Below are 17,035 nucleotides of genomic sequence, written 5' to 3'. Positions count from 1 at the left end.
CCAAGTTAAAATCACTCTGTTTATACTTTTATGTGTGTGTTTGTATATATACGTCTTTGGAGGGAGTGAGTATGTCAAAATGTACCTTATTTAAGGTATGTAAAAGTCTGACAGGATTTCAAATACAGACTGGGGATACACTTTCAGGGCACTATCTTGATAGTGCCTTGAGCCAAATAAGAGTAGCTCGTTTTCAAGTATCTTCATTAACTCAATTAACAGAGCAGGCCTAGAGAATAATGGACAGTTGGCCACTTTATTCAGAATTTATTTCTGATTAAAAAAAATATTTTATTTTGGAAAAGTTCAAACTTATAGAAACAGTGAAAATACCGTAATAAAACCACCTATGTACCTAATACTTCATTTCAACAATTATCTGTTGGTGGCCAAGCAAGTTTGATTTATGCCCCACCCCACCCCGGATTATTCTGAAGCAAATCCTAGACATCTTAGAAACACATCCATGATTTGGTTTTCCATAGGAAAATACCCTCCAAGTTTATAGTTTCTTCTCCATGAAAATTATCTGTATGAAATAGCCCCTGGTTATAGTTTACTGACAGAATATGAAAAGTATCAATTTTTCAAAATTAAAACCATAGCATAAAAGCCCAGTAACTTGATAACTTTCTCAGTGCTTACCTATCCCTTAATGTCAACACTTCACTTTTTTCTTGATATCTCCACTCTAATCTTGGATGAGAGCCCAGGTTAAGAATTTTATGCTTCTTTCTAACTTATAAGACTATGTCCAGCATGAAACTGCGTAATTTATAATTGCAGGTCAGCAGGTTAAAAGGATTATATGAACTGAAATGCTTAAGATTAAGGCTTAATGTACACCCGTCAACTTAAGCAAGAAAGAATCCATAACCAGAAGAGCAAGAAGAACAGTTGTTCCATAACACTGTACAAGAAGTTGACTTTTTCTGTGACTTCGGTTGGTGCATGGTCTGAGAAAACTCCCAGAAAATGCTGCTAAGTGTTATGTAAATGAAAGTTGTTAGTACTCAAATTGAGTTTGCTAACATGCCACCCATGATTTTAGTACAAAAACTAAGAAAATAGAAAGCAGTTTAAGATGATTTTTAATGTCATTTTTTCCTTTTAAGACAGAATCATCAAATAATTCCAACTAAATAGGATTCTCTCTGATAAAATCAATTTGTAAAATTTCAAAAATTCCCAAGAGATGTGGGGAAACCTTGCCTGAATTCTGTGCTTCTTTCCATCAACTTCCATTCCTGAATTGAAGCAATAATGAGCGATTATCTCATGCAAAGCACTGTGCTGGGTAAAGATGAAAAAGTTAGGTTTTCTCCTTATTTTGTAGCTCGCAGTCTACAAGGATAACCTCTTTAAACAAATACCTTCTCTGTTTTTTTAGTTACATTTTTTGTTGTAGTAAACGATACGTAATATTATCATTTTAATCTTTTTGAAGTGTATAATTCAGTGACATTAAGTATATTCACAATGGTGTGTAACCATCACCACTATCTATACCCAAAACTTTATCATCCCCGCTACAAACTCTGTACACATTAAACAATAACTCCTCACCCCTCCTTACCTTGCAGCCCCCAGCAGCCTCTACTCTACTTTCTGTCTCTATGTATTTGCCTATTCAAGATATTTCATTTAGGTGAAATTGTATAATATTTTCCCTCTGAGTCTGGCTTATTTCACTTAGCATAATTAAACAAATACTTCTTAACCAAAGCCGGATGTGATGACAGCCCTGACTTAATTCAGTGAGAACATAGAGGGCAGAGGCTGTAAGTTTCAGGAGGGGGTGGGCATCTGAACCATGTGTCATAGGGGAGAGTTTAACAGGAAGGGCAAAGGCAGAGAGATGGACAAGGATAATGTCAGGGATGATGAGGACATTTGGGGGACAGGGGTGCTTAGGAGCCAAGGCCAGAGAAGACAGTGGGGTTGAAATGGGAACAGCCTTGGGTTTGTTCAGTATTCAATCCCAGTGTCGGGGGGGGTGGGCAAACATGTGGGAAAGGCCTCCTTTCTTGCTTACAGTCTAGATAGAAAAAGGGGCTTAGTAAATCCCTGGGAGGCAATGATAATTACAAGGTACACTCAACAGAAGAGACATGCTGATTTGTCCTTCGAAGTGAAGGTTGTGGTAAGACAATGTCAAAGGCATGCTTGATGTCTGAGGGAGTTGTACGGAAAAGCAGGCACGCATTTGGCTCTGCACAAGGCACTGTGTGGGGTCTGCGGCCTGTTAGCATGGCGACCAGAGAATTCTGGGTAACTGATCCTTGGTCTAGCTCCACAGAGCCATCGGGAAAGCACTGAGGCAAGGCTGAGCCGATGCTGCAGGCTGGGGCTGACTGCCAGGGCCATGGCCATGCTTTGGGGACTGCCCTGCATTCTGCAGTTATGCTGTCTTGGCACAACACTGAGGCCAATGACACCTGGTCCAGAGGAAGCGTCTCCTGCCCACTTCCAGACTGGCTCTCTAGGGCTTGGTGGACATGAGAGTGCCAGAGGACCTGACACCTCCCTCACTCTTGGTCATCTTCCACCATGCCCACCCAGTGGCAGGCAGCATGTAGTGGCCTGGAGATCTGAACCTCTGTCTCCTGAGAGTACTGCTGATCTCACTGCAGGGAGACACTGACTCTGAAGATTACCTTTTATGTTTTTAGACAAAAACAACAAAACCCAAAATCCTGTGTTCTGTAACAAAGCTAAATGTATCTGAACTTTCCACCGTCCCAAGTCTGCTATAAATATTTTTTGAGATGTTAGCCAAGCAGATGGTCAGGGGACACAGTGTAAGATAGGGCTGGATGGGGATTTGAGATTAACTTGGGGTATATGAATTTCCAAGGGACTAGAAGACTTTCAGATGTTATTCCATGTGTATAGAATGAAGTACTGATAGTGTCTGATGACTGTCAGCACAGCACAGGATGGGCAGGAGTGGACCAAGTGTGGAGCCAGGAAAGTCAGTGAGGACGCGATTCTTTTAACCACCCTTCATTCAGTCAATCGCTCTTTTATTCTTCCCTTCATCAGGACATCAATCAAATATCTATTAAATGGTCGCACTGTTCTAGGCTTATCAGAGGAATAAAACAAAGTCCCCACCCTTGTAGATTTACGTTCTAGTTGGGGAGACAGACAGTAAACAGCAGTGTAATACTTAAGTCAGTTGTAGACAAACTAAAATATATTCCGTGAAAAGTAGAGCAGGGTAAGGTGAATTTGGAGTTCCACAGGGAAGGGGGTGTTGCATTTTTAAATAAATTGCTCAGGAGAGGCCTTATTGAGAAGGTGAAATTTGAGCAATGGATTGAAGGAGGTAAAGGAATTAGTTATATGGCTCTCAGGAGGAAGGGTATTACAGGCAGAGGGAGATGCCTGTGCAGAGACCCTGAGGTGGGAGCTTGTCTGGCACATTCAGGGGACAGAAAGGAGGCCAATATGGCTGAGTGGAGTGAGCTAGAAGTAGGAGACGAGATCCAGAGGTAATCGATGCCAAAGCAAGCAGACTTCTAGGCCACTGTAAAGGTCCCCCATTGTGGGGACACAATGGAGTTTTTTGGAGCAGAGGAGGGACATAATCTGATTTACATTTTTAAAAGATCATTCAGGGCACCCTACTGGAAGCTGACCAGGATGGAATAAAGAAATAGGGAGCCCATTCAGGACAATCCAGGGGCTGGAACTTCCTAGTCACAGTGGAGGTGGTGAGAGGTGGTTGAGTACTGAATATATCTTGGAGATACAGCCCATAAGATGTGAAAGAAAGGACTGGAGGATGACTGGAAGATTCTTGGCTTAAACAACTGGAAGGATGGAGCTGCCATGAACTGAGATGGGGAAGGCTGTGTGTGGAAAGGTTTTGAGTGGGAAATCAGTGGCCCAGATTTGGGCATGTGGAGTTTGAAATGAAATTCCAATAATCCAAGTGAGAGAATATGGTAGAATATTCTATTTTGTGGTAGAAAGAGGATGACTTCTTCAATAAAGAAACAGAACCCTGCACGGGGAGCAGGTGGGGAAGGAAGGATGGCACTCTTACTGTTAATCCTATTGGATTTGAGATGCCAAGGGGGCAGGCGAGAGGAAAGGTCTAGGAGAGTTGGCAACGCGGCTCTGGTGCTCAGGAGAGGTTGTGAGTCTAGAGAGAAGGAAAATCCCCTCCCCCAGGAGTAAGAGGTGTATAGAGGGAGACTACCATGGAGTGATGAAGGAGGCCAAGAGACGGAGAAGGAAGAGTGAAAGGCAATCATGGGAGGAACGGAGCACGAAAGGTCAGGGGCAAGGAAGGTTTCAGGAAAATCCTAATAGAAAGAAACAGAATTTAACTAATACTAGGCTGCAACACATGAGCTTATTTATGCTCAAACCAAAGGTGAACCCCCTTTTACATTAAAAGTTAGAATTTATTGAAAGATGGTTATTTAAACTTACCCATGGATATTATAAAGCCCAAGCTAGTGAAACCACAAATGTTTAATTATCAAACATAATATGTAACAATGAACCACTAGGATACATTGCTGGATGTAATTACTGTCCTTAAGTTTGTTCTTAAAGATGGGACCATAGGCTGGATGGGCCCCAGAAGAGCTAAGTTTCCTGTACCTTATGCCTTTGCTGTCACTAATTATTAATGTATGTCCTTGGATCTTAATAATACATCCCTTATCTGCTGTTTTGCAGACTTTGAAATGTGTGAGGAAAAAATGATTCTGAAAGCCTTTAAAGAATCATTCATAAATCATGTATTTCCTAAATGACAGTAGTTTGAACTCTCCTTGATTAAGCCATATATATGTATGCAAAAGACAGCAAAAAAAAGTGTACTCTGACTAAAGATTACAATTAAACTGGAAAAACAAATTCCTTGATTCTCATCAAATTGACTCTTCCTTTACTCACCTCCCAATTTCCAAAAGAAGCAAGCCTTTTGCAATTCCTTGAATTGGAAATTTGAGATTATGTTGCCATGTCTTGACTGAGAAAGCTGAGTTTCTTCCTCTCACCCACTTCTCTGAGAGCAGGATCCCAATCTGGGGTTGCCAAAGGTTTTAAAATATGTTTCTAGTAACTGCTTTGTGTGCTGCAACTAACTGCCCCAGTGCGGCCAGTGAGATGAAATACATTTCCCTCCTTCCATCAGATTTCCAAAATATTCCTATTCACTCAATCTTACTGTGTTCTGTGAGTGCTCACAGACTATTACCTGGTTCCAGGGACAGCAGGGCAGGTGTGTACAGGGCAGAGAGAATGATGCCCTGCTGCTCTTGGCCTTTTGGTGAATTTCAGTTCTGGTACTACATAAAAATTGAGTAAAGGAGGAATGCCCTAGTAAGCTGAGAGGTTTTCCATTCCCAACATATGTGAGAACAGTGACCATTCTGAGGGATGTGCAAGGGCAGATGAGGGGTAAGGTCTGGGGCAGCTTCCCTCGTCAGAGAAATCTGGCTACTCCTTTCCATATCCCAGCAAGGTGTTTAATAGAGTAGAGATGGCCAGATTACCAGTAAAGGAAGAAGAAGGGGAAGCAGAAAGCAGTGTGGTTTTCAGTGGCTGGATGAGAACAAGTTCTATCTAAATTAAGGTATACACATTAAATTCTTGTGTTTCTCGAACATTCCCAGTGAATATATGCAGGAGGGGAGGGCACTTACATTAATATTAACAAATTGCCACCAACCTCAAGACGGTATCTTTTAACATCAAATGCCACAAAAACTCACAGACATCAACAATGTTTGTACTTTAGAAATTCTCCTCCAGTCCTGCGGTGGGGCACAAAACAAAAAGACAAGAGGGAACTGCGGAATGGAGAAGGCTCATATTTGTCCACGTGACACAGCTGTGCTGCAGATCCCCTGCCCTGGGGGTGGTTGTAACTCGTCCTCAGACCCAGGCGTATTGTGGGGTGGGAGGTGGGGGGAAGAAATACAATGCAGAACCCAAATCAGTCCCAGCTTGCCGCGCATCGGTTTCAGGAACTGCAGTCTCAGATTTGTAGCCCTTACTCCAGTCTCCAGCTATTTTACAACAGGTTGGAGTTTCTTGAGTTATTCACATCTAACCACCCCTGACAACACTCCCTCCTAAGGAATGGCCCTCAGCTTGTGGCCCGACAAATTCCCTGAGACAGCTGTTTTCCTGTCGAGTGCAAATAATCCTAAAGAAGGTGCAGCCATCTGGTTGGTGACTGGGCAGTTGTAAGGGGAGAGGGAGTGATGCCCTGCTGGCCTCCGCAGTCCCCAGCAATTACTCGCAGGACCAAAAGCTGTCAGGGATCCAAGACACAGCGTGGTGAACGGAGGGCGGTGTGAGGAGGGTCCCAGCCCTCCCCGAGTTGTCGTGTCCCCGTTATAGCCCCTACTGCTCTCAGCTGTCCGTCCTTACCTGAGCGCTTCTGCAGAGCACGAACCTTGTTGCAGCTTGTTCCAGTACCGGGACCGGTGCCTTGAGCGCTTGGACATCATAGCCACGCCCCACAGCCCAGACTACATTCCTACCCCCTCTAGGCCACACCTCACATGGAGTAGCCACGCCCCTCCAGGCCTATAATCCCTGCCGTTTGGTGTGGCCACGCCCCTCAGGCCAAAGCCTGCCCTCATCACCCAGGCCACGCCTCCAAGTTCCGCCTGCGCCCTCCCCTCCACCTTGGTTCCACCCCTGAGTTCCGCTCTGGCCCCGCCCCCGCCCCGCCCCTCCAGCCAAGCCCCGGGCTCCCCAGCTTGTCTTAGTCTTGGGAATTCGAGGTTGCATGGGCGGGCCGTCCCACCCCTGTCTCTAGAGAAACCCTCTCAGGCCCTGGGAACTGAGGTCTGGCGACATTTTATCTGGTGAAATCAGACCGCAGGCTTAAGAGCCTCGTCTAAAAAATTACTTTCCTCAGATTTCTCCCATTTCCAAACATGGAGACTAGATATACTGGGAGCAGATGGCTCATTAGGGAAAAGCAAACACTGGCAGCGTCTTGCAACCGTGTTCCTTCCCACTAGTTTTCATGTCCACTTTACCCGAGTTTCTTGGACCCAGTTTTCGTGTCCTCCGAACTAGAAATATGGAACCGTGTTTTTTCCAGCCAATTTTCACATCCTCTAAACCAGAACCGTGGACCCGTGTTCCTTCTGGTCCCTAATGGGATGTTAAGTGCTAGGCAGAGGAATGGCGTAAACAGAACTCCCATATTTCCTGATGTCTCCAACTGATGTCCTTTCATAGGTACCCAGTGAGCTCTTGCTGCCTAGGGCCTTTCGAGACAGTATCACACTTAAGCTGAAACTCTGGTTGCTGCCCTGAGTGTGCTGAGATTATTCTGCTAGACTTATTCTCTCCATTTGCGACACTGGGTCCACAAGGAAAATGTGTAGAGGTTACAAACAGCTTTTCTACCCCTGTACAGAAATCTCTGATTCATTCATTCAAATCATATTTATTGAGGGACCTCAGTTCCCAGGCCCTGACAAATAAGCCTTAAGGAGTTTACAGTCTGAAGTTGTCCCAGCTTGAGTTTGGACGTGACAAGAAATGATGAGAAAGAGAAAGATATGGCAAGGGGTTTAAAGGTAGAAAGGATTTGATAATCACTGGTCTTCTTGATTTGATTAGTAGGAATATTTTGGGATAGCACACATAGGAAGCCACTTTTATAGGATGTCGTACACTTCTTTACACAGTAAGTTCTCAGTAGATCTTCATGGAGTGCTCGCTTTGGCAGCACATATAATAAAATTGGAACGATACAGAGAAGATTAGCATGGCCCCTGCAAGGATGACACACAAATTTGTGAAGCGTTCCATATTTTTGTTTCAGATTTGCAAATGATAACCACTATATATAAAAATAGATAAAAAAAATAAATTTCTTCTGTATAGCACAGGGAACTATATTCAGTATCTTGTAATAACTTTTAATGAAAAAGAGTATGAAAATGAATATATGTATATATATGTATGGGGCATTATGCTGTACATCAGAAATTGACACATTGTAACACATTGACTATACTTCAATAAAAAAAAATAAATCTTAAAGGAATAGTTACCTTTTTTGCATGTGTAGAAAGGTAATATTTCCCTTTTGTAGCAGTAAGATTTGCTGCTTCTGTTTCTTCATGTGGCAACAGTAAAGATTTTATGGTAGCATATTTAGTTACTTTTTCCTTCTCTTCCTACCCTCCATTCCATTTCTGGCTTGAAGATAGTGGGAATAGTCAAAATGTTGCACTAGAAGGAACACAGAGAAAAGAACAAATTTCAACAGAATACTTTTAAGCTCACTCTGACCCTGAGAACCCTGCCTCATTTATAAAATGTTTCAACTGTCAGTCATTTTTGCCTGAAAAATTAACTCACATAGATAACCAATGTTTCTTCTGCACAGGGAACTATATTCAATATCTTGTAGTAACCTATAATTTTATAAAGAATTTGAAAAGGAATATATGTGTATATATGACTGCAACATTATGCTGTACACCAGAAATTGACACAACATTGTAAACTGACTATACTTCAATTTAAAAAAATCAAAAGACAAAAACAAAACTCACAGACATTGGTCCAAATACCACCTGTATAAATTAGTGAGTTGATTTTTATATAGTTAGTTCTACCTCACCTTCCACAAATGATTTGAAGCAGATTACTAAAATATAGACATTACTGGATAAAAGAAATAGTTGAAGGAGCGAGAGAAAGGGGAACATAATGGAAGAATAATGCAGCCAATGATGAGATCAGCATTTACTGTCCCAGCCATCAGATCAAAGCAGTTGTTTAAGGTGGGCCAGAGATTTGCCCCCAAGCTTATGAACGGCAAGAGAATAGAGGAAATAGCAATCGTTTAAGGTCTTCCAGTGTTCATAAGATAAAAATCAACCTTCTGTTTTGTTTTTTAGAAACAGTTTTTCTTGAATTTTAGTCCTAGGAGAAATCCTGTTTCTTCATATAGATGCTGTAGTGACCTAAGTGGGAAATAGTGTCATAAGGAGTTAAACACAGGTCCCCTCAATGTAAACTGTTGATGCAGTCACAAAGCACAGTACATTAAATCACTCCTATGAACCATCAAAACTTTTCTGTTCATCCAAGTACACAGGGCCCTCAATGGTCTGGCTTAATACAGGGTAGCATTTTGATAATCTTTCCCCAGGATGGCAAATAGGTTTCAACTCGTATGTCAACTTTGCACTATTTGTAATGACTGCTTGAATAATGATGTTGACTTTTGTGACTTTGTACAGGCTCAGAAGGAAACAGTTCTGTGACTAGCAATGTCTGTCATGGGTACAGAATGGGTGAGTGGCTGCATGCAAAACGCTGTTTGATTTGTAGAAATAGAAGTCTCGTATCCAGGGTTTTTGTGTAGTCACTCCAAATCAAGAATTCTCATTAGAGGGCTTTTGATAAATATCCGTCAGTAGAGAGTTCAAGGTCTCTCACTCTGTCCACACATGCTGGTCTTCCCCAGTCTGCTTCTATCTCAGAGCATTTTCCTTTGCTGTTCCCATTGTTTGGACCATTCTTTGCCTAGATTTACATGGCTAGGTTTTTCTCATCATTCAGTTCTCAGCTAAAGTGTCATCTCTTTAGGAAGTCTTTCTTGATAACCATATCTGAAGTTGTGTCTAGAGCCTCTCAATCTGTACTCAGCATAGGGATCACCTGGAGATCATGTTACAATGCAGATTCTGACTCAGTGGTTCTGAGATATGACCTGAGATTCTGCATTTCCAGCAATCTCCCAGGAGATGTAAACTTGATGTTTCACAAAAGACGCTTTGAATAGCAACCTCACTTCTCAGTCTCTATCACATTATCTGTTGCATTTTCTTCATGTTATATCTTCCAATTGGAAATTATTTCTTTATCTGTTTGTATATTGGATTGTTTGTTGGTTGATTGTTTACTAGAATGTAAATTCCATGAGAGCAGAGACTGACCAGTTCATTCAACTTTGTATTCCCAGCACTTAACACAGTACCTGGCACATTGGTGGATGCTCCATAAATATTGCTGAATGAATGATGTTGTTCAGGATTAATTGATTCCTTTATCTCTTCAGTGCTGCTCATTTATACACCAAGAACTAGAACAGGCAGTCCATGAACTGCTAGTTACTGATCCAAGCTGAGATAAGAAGCTTGAACTAGAATGTAAATCTGATATGTCACTAAGCACATTGTTTAGTTAGGATGACTTTTTTTTTTTTTAAAGCAAGGCTGTCTTGATGAAGGAAGCAATGGGTTGTTTTCCATTCTTGGGCAAGATTCTCTTCTAATCCTAGACTGCTAACAGGGTGAGATCGGGCACCTGCTAATGGGACACATTTTCAGTAGCACTGATATAGAGAATAGAAATATATAGTATATTATATAATACTTATATATTTTTTCCATCTTCAGAAAACTCATAGGCAGGTAGAAATATACATTTAAACATAAAACTACAAGATTTTTAGTCACTTGCTATAATAAATAATTGTGTAAGATAACAGAGACTTGTGGGAGAAAATGGACAATATTGTGAGAAAAAGAATTGCAGAAAAAAATGGGGAGCTGTGGGATAGAATAGAAAATTATGGGAGGAAATGGGTAATTATAGAAGAGAATGGAGAAGTGTGGGAGAGAATGGGGGATTTTGTGAGTAAGGGAAGAATTGTGTGAGAAAAAAATTGTGGGATAGAAAAGAATGATGGGAGAAGGAACTCTGGGAAAGAATGAAAAATTGTGGGCAAGAATAGAGAATTATGGGAGAGACAAGGAATTTGGGGAGAGAAGGAAGGTGTGATGGTTAATTTTATGTGTCAACTTGGTTGGGCCACAGTGCTCAGATATTTGGTCAAACATTATTCTGGATGCTTCTTTGAAGGTGGGATTTGGGGGGGATGAGATTAACATTTAAATCAGTGGACTCTGAGTAAAGCATATGCCCCTCCATAATGTGTGTGGATCTCATTCAATCAGCTGAAAGCCTTAATAGAACAAAGACTGACGCCCCCACCCAGAGGAATTCTGTCAGCCAACTGTGTTTGGACTCAATTCAACTCTTCCCTGGGTCTCCAGCCTGCTAGCCTACCCTGCAGTTTATGGGGTTATCTAACCTCCACAATCAGCTGAGCCAATTCCTTAAATAGATCTCTCTTTCTCTTTCTTCCCCAACCCTGCTCTCCCTCCCCGTATATATGTGTATCTCCTATTGGTTCTGTTTCTCTAGAGAACTCTAATACATGAGGTATTGTGGGAGAGACAGAGAATTGGTGGCCTCTTACACTTGGCCTTGCCACCTGAGCTCAGTCCTAATCACTTCCCCTAATGCCTCTTAGACTCAGGACATTCCCTTGGCTGCTCCTGTGCTCCTTCATGGCCATCCCTCTAGAGTCATGCTTGTCCACTCTGCCTGACCAAACCTTTCTCTTCTGAGCCACTTTCCATCCCTCTTCCCTACCATGCTCCTCCTTTTCCCAGGCAGTCTTTGCACATTAGCCATGCAGCCTGGGCAGGCTTCGAACGTTTCATCTAGGCCATGGCCTTTTCCCTCTTATCGCAGCAAGCTAAGTCCTCTGCTCAGTGCCCTGACTACCCAGCTACTGCCAGAGCCACACGCCTGTATACCTTAATAGACATGCCCACTACCAAGGAGCCACAAAGAATCTGGGGAAACATACAATTATGGAAGGAAGAAAATTGTGGGAAAGGTGCATCATGGGAGGAAATAGATCTGGAAGAGACAGAATTGTGGGAGAAAACCAACAATCGTGTGATAACATGGAGGACTGTGGGATAAAACAGAACAGTGGATGAGAACAGAGAAATGTGAGAGGCAGGGAATTTGGGTAGAGAGAAGGAATTGTGGGAAAGGCAAGGTATTGTAGGAGAGACTGAGAATTCACCCTCTGCATTTGCCCTGCCTCTTCTGTTTTGTCATCTTTGCTCCTTCATGACCAGCATGCCCCCTAAAGCTCCACCCTACTACATACTCTATCACTATGGCCACTTCCCCAGGTGTTTCCTTGGCACCTTATTCTTCATTCAGAGCCCCCTCTATGCTGCATTAGACCCATGTTCTCTACCTAAGAGTCACAGAGAAGAGGAGAAGACCTAAAGTTATGGGAGAGAATTCTGGGAGAGATAGGTAATGGTGTGAGAGAATGGAGCATTTTGGTAGAGAACAGAAAATTCTGGTAGAAAATAGAATTTCAGGGGAAATGTAATGAAAGGATTGTGGGAAAGCATGGAGGATTGTAGGAGAGCACATGGTATTGTGGGATAGCCATAGCATTGTGGGAGAGCATGAGGAATTGTGGAAAGGCAGCAGAATTGTGAGAGAAAACAAAACATTGTGGGAGAGACAAGGAATTATGGGGAAAGCAAGGTACTGTGGGAGAGCAACAAAAAGAATGAATTCATCCATACTCTACCTGTCTCCTTCCTACAGGACCACTCCTCACCTTCTGGTTATGCTCTCTTACTATGAGTCATGCCCTCTTTCCTAAGTCGTGCCAATTACGCTCTTTCATGACCATACATCTCAACCCAGCATATGTGTCCTGTAAGGGCCACACACCAGTTATCCATAGCCATACTCTGGCACTTGTAGCCAAGACCCTTATCTACCCACCAGTGAGAATTGTGAGAGAGACATAGAATTATGGGAAAACAGAGACTTGTGGGAGATAATGAAGGATTGTGTGGGAGGGCATGGAGTATTCTGGGAATAAAAGAAAGAATTATGAGAGAAAACAGAATTGTGAGAGAGCACAGGGGATTGTGGGATAGCCCAGAATTATGGGATTGCACAGAGGATGAGAGAAGTCACAGGATTATGGGATAGTATGGAGGATTGTGGGATATCCCAGAGGATTATAAGAGAGAAGTACCATTGTGGGAGAGCAGGAGCATTGTGAGAAAGCATGAGGAATTGTTGGAAAGCTTGGGGAATTATGGGAGAGCAGGAAGATTGTAGGAGAGCTGGAGGACTATGGGAGAGACAGAGGGTTATGAGAAAGCACTGTTGGATTGTGGGAGAGCACAGAATTGTGGGAGAGCATGGGACACCATGGGAGAGCATGGAGGGTTGTAGGAGAGAGGTAGCATTGCAGAAGAGCACAGAGGATAATGCAAAAGAACAGAATTGTGGAAGAGCAAGAGGATTCTGGGGGAAAACAGATTTGTGGGTTAGTACGGAGAATTGCAGGAGAGTCAAAATTTGAGAGAGAAAATGGAATTGTGGGAGAAAGAGAATTCATTCCCTGCTTTCCACCCTGCTTTCCACCCTTCTTTCCCTCAGGACCCAAGCCTCTCACATTCGGTCATGCCCACATTGAGTCATATCCCTCACTTGTAGGCCATACCACCTCCTGCCACACAATGCCTCTCTTGCGGGGCCTGCATGCAGTGGCTCAGGCCCCAGAGCTTGATTCCAGTGGCATTTGTATAATGAAGTGAGGTTATGGACCCCTGGTCCTTGTCTAAAAAATGAATGTATGCTCTATTAACTCATGTGGAGAACTACATTTTCCCTCCACAGTAGCAAGATTTGCTACATATTATTCTTCATATGCTAGCAGTAAAGATTTTAGATCACATTTTAGTTCCCTTCTCTTTCCTTCCCACCCTTCATTCCATTTTTTTCCTTGAAGACAGTGGGAACATTCACTATGTTGAGCTGGAAGGAACATAGAAGAACAACATTCAACGGAACACTTTTATTCAGCTCACTCAGACCCTGAGAATTCTGCATCATTTATATAAAATGTTTCAAATGTCATTCATTTCTTGCCTTAAAAAATAACAGGAAATGAGAACAAATGCAGACTGTGTAAGCACTGTGTTAACTTTTATGTAGATAACAATAGCTTACTTCTACAAACCTTTGAGGCACCTTGGGAAATTACAGACAATATTGGATAAAAGAAATTTTGAAGGAATTGAGGAAAGGGGAACTTAAAGAAAGAGAATGATGCAGCCAATGATAAGATAAAATCAAGCCATTGGATCCGGAACTTTTCCCTTGTGAACATAGAGGAAAATGTCCTTATTAAAGGTGGGCCAGAATTTGACTGTAAGCTTCTGAATGCCCATCAGAAGAGAGAATGACAATCATTTTAAGGTTTTCCAGTGTTCATAAGATAAAAGCTAGAGGTTTTGTTTGATTTTGACAAGTACAGTTTGTCTTGATTTTTAGTACCAAAAGAAATCCTGATTCCTCATAAATACGATGTTGTGAGTTAAGTGGGAGATAAGTGTCATAAAGAATCACACACAGATCTGCTCAATGAAAATCATTGCTACAATCACAGAGCACAATGTGTTAAAACAATGCTATGAACTATCTGGACTTTCCTGTTCAACTGGTAAAGTATTCAGGTCATGAATAGTCTGGCCTAATCCAGGGTAGCATTTTGATTACTGTTCCCTAGGATGGCAAGTAGCTTTCAACTTACAGTTTAACTCTGATCCATTCATGGTAGCTGCCTGAATAACTTCACTGGAAAGTTTTGTGGCTGCATCCACGCTCAGGAGGAAAAAGTTTTGTGACTGATTAACATTGCAGGACGGGTGAGTGGCTGCAAGCAACAGCCTATCCAGCATCTCTGACTTGCAGGAATGGAGGTCTTGCATGTAGGTCTTTTCCAGTCCTCCAAAAATGACACTTCTCATTATAGGTTGTGATAACTGTCATATGGTAGAGTGTACAAGGTCATTGTCGCTGGCCGAAACTTCAGGGCAGAAACGAGATACTGAATAAGTCATATGCTTTGTATATCAAGCAGGAGGAGAGTCGTTTGAGGTTCTGTTATGAAAATGAGAGCATTTAACCAAAGTAGTACATAGCCCGATGTCCCCTCTGCCTCTTTATTAAAACTGGTAAAGGAAGTACATTTGGGTAGGGCCAAACACCTCTGGGTAAACTCCAACAGACGGCCTAATAGGCAATTAAAGACCGAAAATCCTACTTCATGCATGGGTGCAAAGATTTTAGCCTAGAAAAGCAAGCATTATGTGCCAAGACCATGAAAAACTTTCAATATAACATGCAGGAAGCTATGTAAACATTCTAGGAGGAAATGCCAGAAGACTCTCTACAGCCTTGCTTTTCGCTCATTATATTTTATTGGTCTTAATTCACAGGATGAGACACACAGACTGACATGCATGCTTCCCTTTTAAGAAAATGTCCTTTAAATTCTCACTTTAGTAATACAACCTTCCCACTCAGTTTGCCTAATTTTTGTTTCGAAGCAGTAGTGATTAACTTTCACTGAAGTAAAACAATGTTGGCTTGTGAAAAATAAAGTCAAAGTTCCTAATGGTGATGGCTGTTAACCTACAAAATTTCATGAGCCTTTTGAATATCCTAGTTTCATGAGATTTTCTCACAAGATCCTGTGGAGGAACAGCATTCTCATAGGGCCACTACAGTGAGACAAAGCAGCATCAACAACTAGGTATTACTGTTGAAAAGTGGGAGAAAAATTTTAAATCATGTAGAGATAACATGAAATTTAGGATTGCTTTCCAGGAAAATGCAAGAAAATAAGCATGTATCAAATTGAAAAGGGGAACTAGCAACTGACAAAGAATGTCTGTGCACACACAAATGCATGCAAAAAATTTTGACAAAAACAAACACTTTGGCAGAAAAAAAGGGCAAAAAAATCAAATAAGCAATTTACAAAAAAAAAAGAAATACAAATGGTCATTCAACATATAAAATGTTTAGCTTTTTAGAATTGCAAACCAAACATACTCTTGTAGTATTTGTTTTGCCAAAAGAGTTTTGAGGACCATAATACCCAGTGCAGGATACTGGAAAATGAACACACATACACTGCAAAAAAACATGTACATTGACATAACACTTTTGAAAGGAAATTAACATGTATTGAAGCCTTACATTTTTGCATAACTTTTAAAGAATTGAAGTATAGTTGACTTACAATATTATATTAGTTTCAGGTGTACAGTATAGTGATTCAATATTTTTACAATTTATAATCCATTAAAAGTTATTTCAAGATAATGGCTACAATCCTCTGTGCTATACGATATATCTTTGTTGCCTACCTATTTTACATATAATAGCTTGTAACTTTGTATCTTTTCTTTAATTGAAGTATTATTGATTGCAATATTATATTAGTTTATTTTTACATAATTTTGACCTTAAAATTTTAAGAATTTATGCCAAAGATATTATTACAACGGAGCAAAACATTGTTAGCTTCCAGAATATTTGTTATGGCATTTTTTATTTTAGTAAAAAGGAGAAAATTATATTTAAAAGCATATGACAAGGGGCGGAGGGTGAGAAGGGATAGACAGGATTTCAAAATTGTAGAACAGATAAACAAGATTATACTGTATAGCACAGGGAAATATACACAAGATCTTATGATAGCTCACAGAGAAAAAATGTGACAATGAATATATATATGTTCATGTATAACTGAAAAATTGTGCTCTGCACTGGAATTTGACACAACATTGTAAACTGATTATAAATCAATAAAAAATGTTAAAAAAAAAGCATATGACACATTCATAAAATGAATGCAGTATTAGACCATCATGGAAAACTATATTAAAGAGGAATATTTAATGATGTGGAAATACATTCAATATACACAGTTAAATTTAAGAGAGAAGGTAACAAAGTTTCATAATAGTAAAATCCCAGGGTTTTTTTTGAGATATCATTAACATATAACAGTAGAAGTTTAAAGTGTACAAAGTGTTGATTTGGTACATTTGTATACTATAATATGATTACCACTGTATTGTTAGCTAATACCTCTATCACGTCACATGATTATCATTTCTTTTTTTGTGGTGAGAACAACTAAGATTTAGCCTCTTAACAACTTTGAAGTTTATAACTCAGTATTGTTGACTATAGTCACTATTCTGTGCATCAACTCTCCAGAACTTATTTATCTACTAGTTGCAAGTTCATACCCTTCAATGACATCTCCCCAATTCTCTCACCCCCAGCTCCTGGTAACTATCATTCCACTCCCAGTTTT

At 41.0% G+C, this 17,035-nt stretch overlaps 2 protein-coding genes and 1 non-coding gene across 7 annotated transcripts in view; 2 read left to right on the top strand and 1 right to left on the bottom strand.

The window, feature by feature from the left end:
* Positions 1-6,518, bottom strand: part of CA5B (carbonic anhydrase 5B) — a 34,506-nt gene extending 27,988 nt beyond the window's left edge. For 3 of the 5 annotated variants that reach the window (XM_006218973.4, XM_072956742.1, XM_072956741.1), the window contains exon 1: positions 6,403-6,518. The gene's annotated coding sequence lies outside the window, so the exon portion shown is untranslated. The remainder of the gene's footprint in view (positions 1-6,402) is intronic. The other 2 variants (XM_031671188.2, XM_072956740.1) reach the window with 1 other exon arrangement.
* The window catches only part of CLTRN (collectrin, amino acid transport regulator), a 128,708-nt gene that overhangs the window by 33,065 nt on the left and 78,608 nt on the right, over positions 1-17,035 (top strand). The gene's annotated exons all lie outside the window — the stretch shown is intronic.
* On the top strand, positions 7,708-7,812 carry LOC116277204 (U6 spliceosomal RNA). Its single transcript, XR_004186685.1, has one exon. It is a non-coding gene; the product is annotated as a U6 spliceosomal RNA (small nuclear RNA).

The sequence above is a fragment of the Vicugna pacos genome, chromosome X, assembly GCF_048564905.1.
Source record: "Vicugna pacos chromosome X, VicPac4, whole genome shotgun sequence".
NCBI lineage: Eukaryota > Metazoa > Chordata > Mammalia > Artiodactyla > Camelidae > Vicugna > Vicugna pacos.
Note: the sequence above shows the minus strand (reverse complement) of the source record. Positions and strands in the feature narration are given on the sequence as shown.